The sequence below is a fragment of the Myotis nattereri genome, assembly GCF_964212035.1.
Source record: "Myotis nattereri genome assembly, chromosome: 1".
Classification (NCBI taxonomy): Eukaryota; Metazoa; Chordata; class Mammalia; order Chiroptera; family Vespertilionidae; genus Myotis; species Myotis nattereri.
Window position 1 is genome coordinate 48,309,622 of NC_138075.1, and position 12,082 is coordinate 48,321,703.

Here is a 12,082-nt window from a genome sequence, read left to right on the forward strand (position 1 = left end):
TTGTTTACTCAGAACTATTCCGGGCCCTGAGTTCAGCATGTACCTACACATCGCTGGTACTGTTCTGGCTTTCCCAAAGAGTGAGGCCTTGTAGTCCAGCGGTTCTCAACCTGTGGGTCGCGACCTCTTTGGGGGTCGAACGACCCTTTCACAGGGGTCGTCTAAGACCATCGGAAAACACATATATAATTACATGTTGTTTTTGTGATTAATCACTATGCTTTAATTATGTTCAATTTGTAACAGTGAAATTGGGGGTCACCACAACATGAGGAACTGTATTAAAGGGTCGCAGCATTAGGAAGGTTGAGAACCACTGTATAGTCAGTATCCCTGATGCCATTGAGAACCCTGGACTGAAAGCTTAATTTATTTTTCATTTTAAAAATCAGATAAAATATTGATTATCCCAGTAACTGAGATTCATTTGCTTAAAAAATGGCGATAGTAAGTTCCTATATTATTGTGAGGATAAGATGAGAATGCAGGCAGTGTCTGGTGGAGGGAAGCACTTAATACAGTGATGGTGAACCTTTTGAGCTCGGCGTGTCAGCATCTTGAAAAACCCTAACTTAACTCTGGTGCCGTGTCACATATAGAAAATTTTTTGATATTTGCAACCATAGTAAAACAAAGACTTATATTTTTGATATTTATTTTATATATTTAAATGCCATTTAACAAAGAAAAATCAACCAAAAAATGAGTTCGCGTGTCACCTCTGACGCATGTGTCATAGGTTCGCCATCACTGACTTAATACATGCTGATAGGATTTCTCTGTTTTTCCCAGCTGGTCCCTAAGATAATGTTCAAAGCTTCACCTTTCCCTTCATTTGTCTTACACTGCCTGGTGGGATATGGTTAAAAAACAGATACTAAGATGTTTTTAAATGTCAAGTTAAGACAAGTTAGGACTTGCTCTCCCACAGTATGAGAGCAAACTGTAGTCGAGGATCAAAAGCAATTGTTTTTCTACTTTTCAAAGCTGCCAGAATTCCCTAAGGGGTGTGCAGCTGGTAACTGTGGGGACAGGCTTAGAATTGGAATGATATCATCAACATAGCTCACGCCAGACCCCAGTCTGATGAAGATATGATTTAATCCACCTTGTCTGAAAAGAAAGGAAGAGCCGAAAAGCCATGCCGATGGGCTGTGCAATCCACTTAAATATCAAAAACTCACTACCTGTGGAGCGTCTTCAAAGGCCAGTGAAGTTGCAGGGGATGGGGCTCATGCCAGAAATCACAGTGGGTAGCACTTGGTTGTTTCCATGGCGCTGCCACAGACATAATTTCACGTCACCCTTTGATGGAGGCGCGGTGCTTGTCCACACCGAGCACCTGGGGCCTGCACCCGCTGCATCCTTTAAACGTCCATGTGGAGAGCATGACGTTACCTTTGGGAGGAGGGCGGAGCACTGTGTGCTCAGGAAGTAGCCCATCAGTGGCCATTGGGATTCAGTTGTGCCACCCTCTGCAAAACCCCCAACCAATGTGGAAGCCGCAATGCGTTCAGGGAAACACCCACGCAGGGCCCCAGGGCATCCGCTCCACCAAGGCCCAGCCAATGGGGAGGCTGTTGTGCTGTGCCCACGGCCTTGGGGATCTGTCTCTCCTCTGCCCGCCCTGGAGGAACAGTTGCTCCTAAGATGGGTGGACAGCAGGAGACCCACGTTTTGAGTCACAGATGTCTGAAGGGGAGCTCTGGTCTGCAGATCTGATAGGTGGGAATGGTCCTGAGGGTGGTTCCTCTCAGGGCTTGGGGCCAGGTGCTCAACAGCCTCATCATGGGTATTCAGGCTGGTGCCCTCAGCAGAGGCAGAGGCAGGCAGCCAGCCAAAGCAACCCAAATTATCACGATTACCATTTACAGAGTACCTGTATCCAGGCACTAAGTACTCTGCTTATATTAACTCGTTTAGTCCTCACAACACCTTGCATTGGTTTTATTATTCCCATTTCACAGATAAGGAAACTGAGGCTTAGTGAAGAAATTTCCCAAAGGCACCCAGCAGACAGTGTGGGACCAAGGGCTTCTATAAAGAGTCTGCTTATAGAAAGTCAGCGGGTGCTGCCAGGGCATTGCCTAGGGACCCTTATTTCACACCTGGGGTTTTCATACCTGCAAGCACTATCACCTAAGATTCTACAAAATGCACTGTGTTCCATGTCCATCGGGGCAATGTGCAGCCTGGCATGGCTCACTCACACAGTCTGGGTCTCCTGGTCCAGGCCTTCTGCACACCTTCTGGAGGCCTCTCTGTGGTTATGGGACTGAGTCTGGAAAGTGCCCTGTGCTATTTGTCAGATCTTTGCCTCTTTCAGCAGCACAAGGAACTCGGTTGGGGGATGTGCAGGAAGAAATATGATTCTTCACAAGGCCTATCAGCTCTGGGTATCAGCGGAAACAACCCCCTGGGGCTTAGCAGCTCTTGGGAACCAAGGCCTCTCGTCTATAGTTCTGCTTCAGGCTTCCCGGGTTTTCCTCGCAGAGGGGGAGAAACACAGTGGATGCCTCCCTCCCAGTCCCGGTGGTTTTTAACCCTCTTGGAAGACAGAGAGAACACATCCTGGAGAGGCAAGGGTTGGCAGGGGGAGTGTGGAACCGAGATCCAACGCCGGGACTGATGCTGGGTCCTGGCTGGGTCAGGCGGGTCAGTGCACAGGAGGAGACTGCACCCCAGCACGCAGGGACAGTGACTGAGGGCACCTGAGGAGAGGAGGGGCCGGGGTGCAGGAGGGTGAAACTGAAGATGAGAGAGTGAGGCAGGTGGGTGGGCGGGAGCCAGGTGGAGCAGGAGCCGTGGGAATCAGCGGGCTCCAGGTGGAAAAGAAGCGATAGGGGGGCAGGAGTTTGGCTAGAGGCAACAGGGGCAAGTGGAGTTAGCTTGCTGGGCCCATGGATTCATCAGAGGTAAGAGAGAGGGACAGGCCAATCCACTTGTTCACTCCTCTGAGGCATAGTGTACAAGCTAAACTAGAAACCGTACAGGATTCAAAACAAACTTTTGCACACGGTGGCCTCCACTTTCCTTTCCAGCCTCACCTCCACCAGTTCCCTCTTTAGTGGCCCCTCCCTCCCAGCCAAAAACTCATATTCCTGCTCATGCGCGCTCTCCTCCGAAGTGCCATCGTCTGCCTGTGGAAATCCTGCTCCTCTGACCTGAAGAGCTCCCACCAGGAAGGATATTGGAAACATAGTTATCAAAAACGTAAATTAAGATAATAACAAGGCATCCCAGATACCTAAGAAATCAGCAGATCGGAAAAACAAACAAACAAAAAATACCCAATGCCAACACAATTGTGCCAAACAGGTACATCTACTGCCGGGGACATTGTAAATGGGTCCAATATTTTGGGGGGAACCATGGAGCAATATATTTCAGGGTAGAGAAATGTTCTTGCCCTTTGACCCCCATCAATCTTATTTCACAGAGCTAATGAAAGGATATTAAAGAAGAAATAAGCTAGATGCATAAAGATACCCCTTATACTGTAAATTTTATGAAAAATTTTTATGAAAATACTATGAAAAAACTGGAACTAACCCATTTACCACACAAGAGGGTACTGAAAAGGAAATTACATTCACTAACAGATGGAAATTATGATGAAAACTAGCAAAAGGAAATGCTTGTAATGCTTAGGAGAGCACAAAATTGTATTATGATTATACTGTAAAAATCATGTAAATGTATGAGTAAGGATGTGTAAGAGCACACAGAGAAAGGAAAATCAGTACTTATTAGGGTATTATTTTTATAGAACGTTGTTGATGTAATAAAAGTCCCCTATAGTAAATGCTACCCTTCCTTCAAAACCCCCGATTCACCTTATTCCTACTTGGTTTGTGGTCCTTATTGCATTATGCTTTGAATGGAATTATTGCAGTGTACTCGTTCAAGTCCCCTTTGGACCATAAAACTCTTCAAGAGCAAGGACTCTGTTTTAGTTTTCTTTGTCTCATCTGAGGACTGGAATTTGACTGGCGCATAGCAAACGGTCAATAAATATTTATTCTACTGCTAGGGATTATATTATGCTTAAAAATAAAACTCAACAAATTACTCTCCCTACTCTCTTGTCTCTGCAAAAAGCACACAGATAAATAGATAACTATGCTATTTTCAAAGGCTTTCTGGAAAGGGAAATTCACATTTTAAAAGCACTTTGGAGCCGCCTGCTGAAGCCAGCACTTCTTTGTTGAGGGGGGTAGGGGTGCCGGGGGTGGAGGGAGGTGGGGTGGAGGTAGGTGAGGGTGGAAGGGTTAGCAGTGGGGTGGGGTGGGGCTCTGGCCAGCACCATGTGTGGTCCCTGGACGACTGGCGCTGTGCTCAGTCCATGCCCGAGTTCTCAGCCAAGGGCATCGACCAGCACATGGTTAACCAGGACAAGTACCAGGGCTTCGTGTGTATTGTCACCAAGGTGCCTCGTGGCTTCCCAATGAGGCAAAACAGACCTAAAGTACCCTCAGGTGGTCGACCTGCACACTGATATGCTGAGTGCTCTCAATGGATCTTGGCTTTCCCTTGCAACCAGTTTGGGAGGCAGGAGGCAGGGATTCCTGCCGAGATCAAAGGGTTCGCTGCTGGCTATAATGTCCAATTCGACAGCAAGATCTGTGTGGATGGGCATGACGCCCACCCGCGTGGAAGTGGATGAAAGTCCAGCCCCAGGGGAGGGGCACTGGGGAAACGCCATCAAAGGCACTTCAACAAGTTCCTTATTGACAAGAGAAGTTGCGGTGAGGTGGTACGTACGGTTCCATGGAACAGCCCCTGATCATAGAGAAGGACCTGCCCTGCTTCCTCCAGCTCCACAAGTGTGCACCCGAATCGAAGCCTATCATCTGTGCCCCTTGGAGCCTTCCACCGGCACCCATGACAGTCTATCTAAAAATCAGCCTGCTGGTTGGGCAGACTTGAGAACTCGGTGTGCACCCCTGCTGGAGGAACTCGGTGTGCACCCCTCTGCCTGGCCTGGCTCTCAGCTGGCAGCCCCACCCCTGGCTGCCTTGTGGGAATACAAATTGAGGGATGGGTGGGGGGAGTTAGCAATCTGGAGATAAACATAGATGGAGCAATGCAGGCTTTGGAAATCTACTTGGAAATCTACTGAGGCTCTGGGGAAGTATTCACCTTTGCCTCTTAAGACAACAAGACATTTAAAGATTGGGGCCTTGCTGAGGTTTGCCCCTTGGGGCCACTGGATCCCTGCCAGAAGGAAAACTCCTTGCCATGCCTACTGGGAGCCCTAAAGCGGCTGGGCCTAATCAGAGCCAGTCTGGTATGAGCCTAAGCACCAGGGCTGGTGAGGGGACAGGAAATGGGATCACATGGCAGAAGCTTATCCCTTGTCTCAAAGAGAATAACGGGCCGTGGTTAAGAAACTATTTCTAAGTACCAGGTTTTACTGACTGCCAGTCATGCTCTGCACATCACCTGAAGCTTCTGTTTTACAGGTAACAACTTCAAGTTCAGAGCTATTATATGATTTACCCAAGGTCAAATAGCTGGTGAGGGCCGGGTCAGGAGCCCAAAGCAGCCACAGCAGGACCCTACTCAGCATGCCTTGCAACTCATTCTAAGCACCCATACTTTGACTGTTTGTCTGGGATGATGAAATCGTCCTTTTCCTTCTTTCTTTTTTCTTTTTCTAATTTTCAGAAGGTCAGTTAGATTTTTTCCAGGATCATGATGAGGGAGCAGGTAAATTCTTGCATATACAAATGTCTCCTTTCTTGCAGCTGCAACTCAGACTTTTTACACCTAGCTTATACATATTTTTTCTTATTTTCAGCCTGATTTTACTCCATGCTCTTTGAATCACTGCGGTCATCAGTCATTTTCTCCTTAAGAAAATTGCACACTCCCTTTTATCAGTGCCTTTTTCTGATACTTGAGTATATAAATCATTTCTAGGACATGTTTTCTTTAACTGAATACATATTGAGGATAAAGTTTGTACCATAATATATACATTTTAAAGAAAAAGTAGTTGCTTAGGTCTTAAAGGCAATTGCTTTCTTTGGATGTCCTCCATACACGGGGTACAGATTAGAAATGGGCTTTTAAGAGGATAAATAGCAGACAGCCTAAAAATTTGCAATAGCAATATTAGGCAAATAAAACTTGCATACATCAAAAATATATGCGGCCTCTCCCAGTACCTAATCAGTGTGGGAGAAGTATGCATATTAAAGCACTTTTGTTATGAAATATGTCCAGTCTACACAAAGGATAGAAAATAATATCAAATAGCCTTATGCCACCATCTAACTAAAGAAAGACTATTGTAAATGCAATGAGAGCCCCTCCCAACCACATTCTCTCCCCTCCCTCCCTCCCCAGAGGGAATCCCTGTCCCTAATTGGCATTGATCGCTCCTGTGAGTGTCCATATTTAACATATAACCTTGCAGCTTTACAATTTTCTGTAACGTGAACCATCTGCAGGCACCTACAATCTGCTTTCTTTGCTCACCGTTAGGTTGTTGAGGTTTATCGATGTTGGTGTAGGTGGTGAGACACTGGACTCTGCTCTTGGAATGGTGAGATGCTCACCTCACGAGAGTTGAGTACAGGAACCGGGACCACTCAAGGGGACAGTGGGACATTATGTCCCATTTCACACGCAGAGCATGCAGAAAGTCACCTGCCCTGCTTCCCCCTTGTCCTCTCCCTCCTCCACCCTCCATCCTCCCAGGTACGTTACATGTGTGTACACAGGTGGCCCCACTGTAACATGATGCCTTAGACTGCAAAGCAGAAGTCAGAGTCTATGTTGTGTATCTCAGTGTTATCCAATAGAAATGTAATGAGAGCCACACGTCACTTGAAATGTTCTAGCAGCCATATCTTAAAAAGTAAAAAGAAATGGGTAATTTTAATAACATATTTTAACCTAATATATCTAAAATATTATCATTTCAATATATAACCAATATAAAACTATTCCTGAATAGTTTCACCCACATTTTTTTCATACCAAGTATTCAAAATCCGATGTGTACTTTACAGTTATAGCATGCATTAGTTTGCACTGGCCACGGTTCAAGAGCTCAGTAGCCACATGTGGCTAGTAGCTACTGTATTAGACAGCACAGATGTACCTTTATAATCTGGCCTGCAAGCACACTGAGCAATCCTTGGTGTGTCAGCAATCACATCAATGAGCGAACACTGTGACGGTGTCCGTACCCGGCCGTGAGCCTGGAGGAAGTCTTTGCACAGGGTCCCTGGGCTGCCAGGATGGTGCAGGGGAGCCTGGCAGGAGGCTCAGCACTGCAATCCTCTTCCATAATCTTAGGGAGGTCCCTTGGCCTCCTAACCTTTGGGGCCTCAGTTTCTCTCTCTATACAATGCGAGGGTACATTGGAGTTGTTTTAGGGCCCTGTAGCATTGATGATCCTGAGCTTTCTGCCTCCCATGGCCAGTCTCCCTTGAAGGGAGGACAGTGCTGGTCCTTGGCTGAAGGAATGGCGGCTGTTTGTCTTCCCAACATAGAGCACCGCGAGCCTCTCATTAGACACAGACTCCTGCGTGTTCCACGGAGCCTAAGCGTCCCCCTTTGTTCCTTTAGGAGAACCACGATTCCTCCCCGGGCCAGTCTGGCACCACAGAAGTCCACAGTTGGGAAGAACCACAGACCAACTCCCCTGGGTGGCATGGTCCAGGCGGCGCTTTATTTAGATGAATGTTCACAGGGATGCTACAGTTCTGTCTGGGCATATGATTATACGGTTTGCATGCCTTGTGGTCTTACGGGAAGTCAAGAGCACTGACTGCAAATCCCAGCTCACACCAAAGTTACTGTGCCCTGCCTCGGTTTCCCTTTTTCTCAGATTGGCAGTCCAGCTGTTACGTAAGGTATGAGGGTTCTATCCCAAATCCCCTTTTAAAGAAGCACGAACCTTTACTCTAAATGCAACGAAAGTCCAAGTTTCCAAGTACCTTTGGGCTGAAAGCAGCTCTGAAGTCAGGAGGGATCTCAGGCTCCATCCTCCTTTCTTCTTGAAGACCCAGTGGCCTCAGGAGGACATGCCGCCAGGACCAGCCTGGGAGAGCTGAGGACAAGGACGAGAAGTGGTGCCTTTTATTTCACTCATCAAGACATTACTGAGAGAGAGGGGCGGGTGAGTGTATACCCAGGCAGAAAGGATAGCTCTCGGCTAACATTTTCCATCCCTTTGGAGGGGGCACCGAGGGAACAGTCTCTCAGTCACTGCTCCTTGATCATGGGGGGAGGGAGAGGAAGGCTCTTTCTAATGGGAACCTCTATCAACAGTCAGGAGGGGCCGCGTGTCAGGGCATCTGAATCTTGGCAGGTCGTCATTGGACGTAAATCTAAAGTTAATGCAGCCCGGCTGGCGGGGCTCAGTGGTTGAGCGTCAACCTATGAACCGGGAGGTCACGGTTTGATTTCTGGTCAGGGCACATGCCCGGGTTGCAGGCTCTATCCCCAGTGTGGGGTGTGCAGGAGGCAGCTGATCAATGATTCTCTCTCATCATTGGTGTTTTTTTTTTTTTTCTCTCTCTCTCCCTTCTTCTCTGAAATCAATAAAGGTATATTTTAAAAAATAAAGTTAATGCAGTGCTACCTCTGCCTGCATCATCTCTTTAAAGAGACATCATCACCCAAACACCTTGCAGGCTCATTCAGAACTTACCTTTTCTCTGAGAGTTCATCTTCCTGGGCTGTCTTTGGTTCCATCCTCTCAGGGTTGTGACATTTATTTTAATTTCAAAAGTCATTTAGAATTCAGGCCTGAGCTCTGCCGCCTTTGTCTACACTGCAACCACACCGCCCTACACGGATAGGCTACTTCCCTATTATAGGACACAGCGAGGCCATGCGTGTGCTGCCGGCTGACCAGGCCAGAGCTGGTGACCAAGGAGACCTGGCTGCAGGGCTCACTCAAGGCCTCCTGTCTATGCAGGCAACTCCCCAAATTTCAGGACGAAAGCCTCACGCAGGCCAATGCCATCCTATGACTTCTGGGCCCCCCTGGGCTGTATGGGAAGGCCACGTGGGAGGAAGCCCTGGTGCTCTTGGCCTACGTGGCATGCCTTAGAGCCCAGCCCAAGCTCAAGGCCTTCCTGGGCCTCCTCGAGCACATGAACCTCCCCATCAATGCCAACAGGACACAGTGAGGGCTTGTGGCAGCCTCAGCAGGAGGCTGGGTCTGCCTGCCTCTCTTTCCCCAGAAACAATAACACTTCCAACAGAGGAAAAAAGTAATTTAGAATTCATTAAATTCAAAAAGTTACACACATACTAATCTGGTAAAGTGCATTCAACAAAAAGTGAATGTCCATTTCATCTGAGTCAAACATCAATCTGCAACCAGTTTCCTGTGTGTTATTTCAAAGCTACTCTATACATAAAAAGATATATTTTCAGGCATTAATAAAAAGGTGTACTGTTCAATTTTAAAGCTATTTTACTCAAGGTAGAAAGGTAGAAACCTGTGGATTAAAAAAAGCAAGAAAAAAAAAGAGAGAGAACGAGAAAGGCTTGGGGTATAATTTTTTTAAATGATGTGTTGATGTGTTGAGTTTAAAAATATTTTGATGAGTTTCAAATCATGGAAAACAAGATGCTGTGAATCATGGACTGTCCCAAATAAACTGGCTAGCATGATTATATATTTTTGTGTTCACTTGGCAAGGACATCTTAATGAGTTTACATAATAATATACAGAGAACAGAAGCCACCAAATAAACTGGAGTGAGTAGAGAGAGCCGGGAAGGGGCATAGCCCAGACCGCCTCAAGAACTACCACTTAGAGGTGTCGAGAAGGAAAAGGTGAAAGCCTGGAGGGGGAGCTGAGCCAAGCTCTAGGCCAGTGCCTTCCTGTAGGATATTCTGCAATGATAGAAGTGGCCATGCTCCGCGCTGTCCAACAGAGTAGCCACTGCTGCTACTGAGCAGTCGCACTGTGACTAGTGTGATATAGGGATTGGCTTTTTAATTTATTTGAATTTGAATAGCCACCTGGGTTAGTGGTTACCATACTAAACAGTACAGATCTGGGATTCCCGACATCTTTGGGAACATCAATGAGCACTGAGGAGTATTAAAAGGAGGGAGAGAATAAATGAGGGGAAAGAAAAAGTAGAAGAGAAGGAAAGGAAGGGATGGAGAGGAAGAGTGAGAAGAAAGAGGAGCTATCAGGTCTTGCCAGAGGAGAAGGAGAAGGAAAGAGAATAATAAAAAAAAAATGGACAATTACAAGAACTGAGGGAAGGAGATGGGAAAAGAGAAATACACAGTAGAAAGGCACAGACAGCTGAGAACAGCTATCTTAAGTGACGAAGAGTGACCTTGGACTTGGAAGGGGGCTTCCCACCACCTCTGGCATTTATTCAGGGGGTCTCTGCGACAGCAGCACTGGACCGTGCTCTGGAGGGCTAACTTCTGGAACAACATCCCACCCACACTGACCTTGCGAGGCCTGCGGACCTTAACTAGTCTGTGAAGGGGGCAGGGGTCCACTATCCCAAGGACCCCTCCACCCTGACGTGCAAAATAAACTACTCCCAGGAAGACCCACAGATTTGATATACCACTAGGTGTCACCATGAACCAAAATGAATTTTTATTTTTTATTTAATTTTTTATACTATGATGTTGATTTCTTCTTTGAATTTATATCTGATCTACACATTTTGTTTGATATTTTCTCACTTTGGCACACCAAAAGCAAAGTGGTATGCTCTGGGAGCGCACTAAACAGGGATCCTCATTCCAGTTTGGTTTATTTTTCTTTCCAGTTAAAACTCTGCTAAATGCCACAAACATCATGTGTATGCATGCACACGCGCTCACTCGCCTGCTTGCCATTCATCGAACATTCACTGTGTGCCAGGCAGGGGCCTCATGTGTGGCTGTGTAAGTTGTACACTGAACAACTCCAGGGGAAACTGCTCACATGGACCTCAATGAGGTTGTTCAGCTCAGCAGCTCTGCAAGGCTCTGGTCTGGGCCATGGTCCTGGCTTTTTCCTTCCTCTCTGTTTTCTCTCTTAAGAGAGAAGGTTAGTCTAAAACTTTCTTTGTAATTAAAAATATCTGTGCCCTATATACATTTTGAGAGTTATACACACCACGTGTTGCTTTACCTTCTATCCTCATGAGAACTAAACTTTTGTTCCTTTACAGAAAAATAATATCTCTCATCTTCTTTATTAATAAAGCAATGTACTAAGCCAGCTGGGAAAATCAAGTCTTGGCCTTTGCCCTTGAGGAATTCAAGAAGAGGCTTGATCGCATTTAAGATACAAAACAATATCCTATGTTTTGCATATCTCAACCTCACCTTTGACTAGATGAGGAGTAGCAGCAATTGAACATGAACCTGTTGACTAGGACCTCTAGATCTAGTCTGAGTAGGCTCTCTTGGGGTTTTGCTGTGTCACAAACCACCTCAAAACTTAATGGATTAAAACAACAAACATTCATTTTTTCTCATGCTTTCGTGATTCATTTGGACAGTTCTTCTGATCTAGGTTGGTGTGGCAGATCTCTGAGGGTCTGTAGGTAGCTCATGTGGGGCTGTCTGGCCTCACTCACATACCTGGAGATTCCCTGGTTAGTTGAGGGGGACTCAGCTGGGATGGTTTGTCTCTGCTCCATGGGACCTCTCATTCTCTAGCAGACTAATCTGGCTTCACATGGTAGTCACACCATGGTGGTTTCAGGGTACCAACGATCACTAAGAGAGGGCAGGCTGCAAATTTCTGCTTATGTCATGTTTGCTCTTTTCCCCTTGGTCAAAGAAAGTCACATGGCCATGACTGGAGTCACTGTGAAAGATATTGCTCAAGTATGTGGATTCAGGGAGGTAGGAACAGATTAAGGGCGGCTGCTACAACAATTTACTGAAGTAATTTAATGCTTCCTTATTCCGCTTTTACCAACATGATAATAATACTTTCTTTACCTATTGCCTAGGGATGTAAAAAGAAAAAACACAGAAGAAACTGCTGTATGTCATTCAAAGAGAAGGGAGACTATAAACATTAGTATTAATTTTACTTTAGTTTCTTCATTTATTTTTGTGTGTGTGTGTCTGTCT

General features: G+C 46.2%; 1 pseudogene across 1 annotated transcript; it reads left to right on the forward strand.

Annotated features, from left to right (window-relative positions):
* Window positions 1–2,900: 2,900 nt before the first annotated feature.
* On the forward strand, window positions 2,901–4,929 carry LOC308517764 (phospholipid hydroperoxide glutathione peroxidase-like; annotated as a pseudogene). Its single transcript has 2 exons — window positions 2,901–2,915; window positions 4,304–4,929. The product of its transcript is annotated as a phospholipid hydroperoxide glutathione peroxidase-like (transcript).
* Window positions 4,930–12,082: the final 7,153 nt, after the last annotated feature.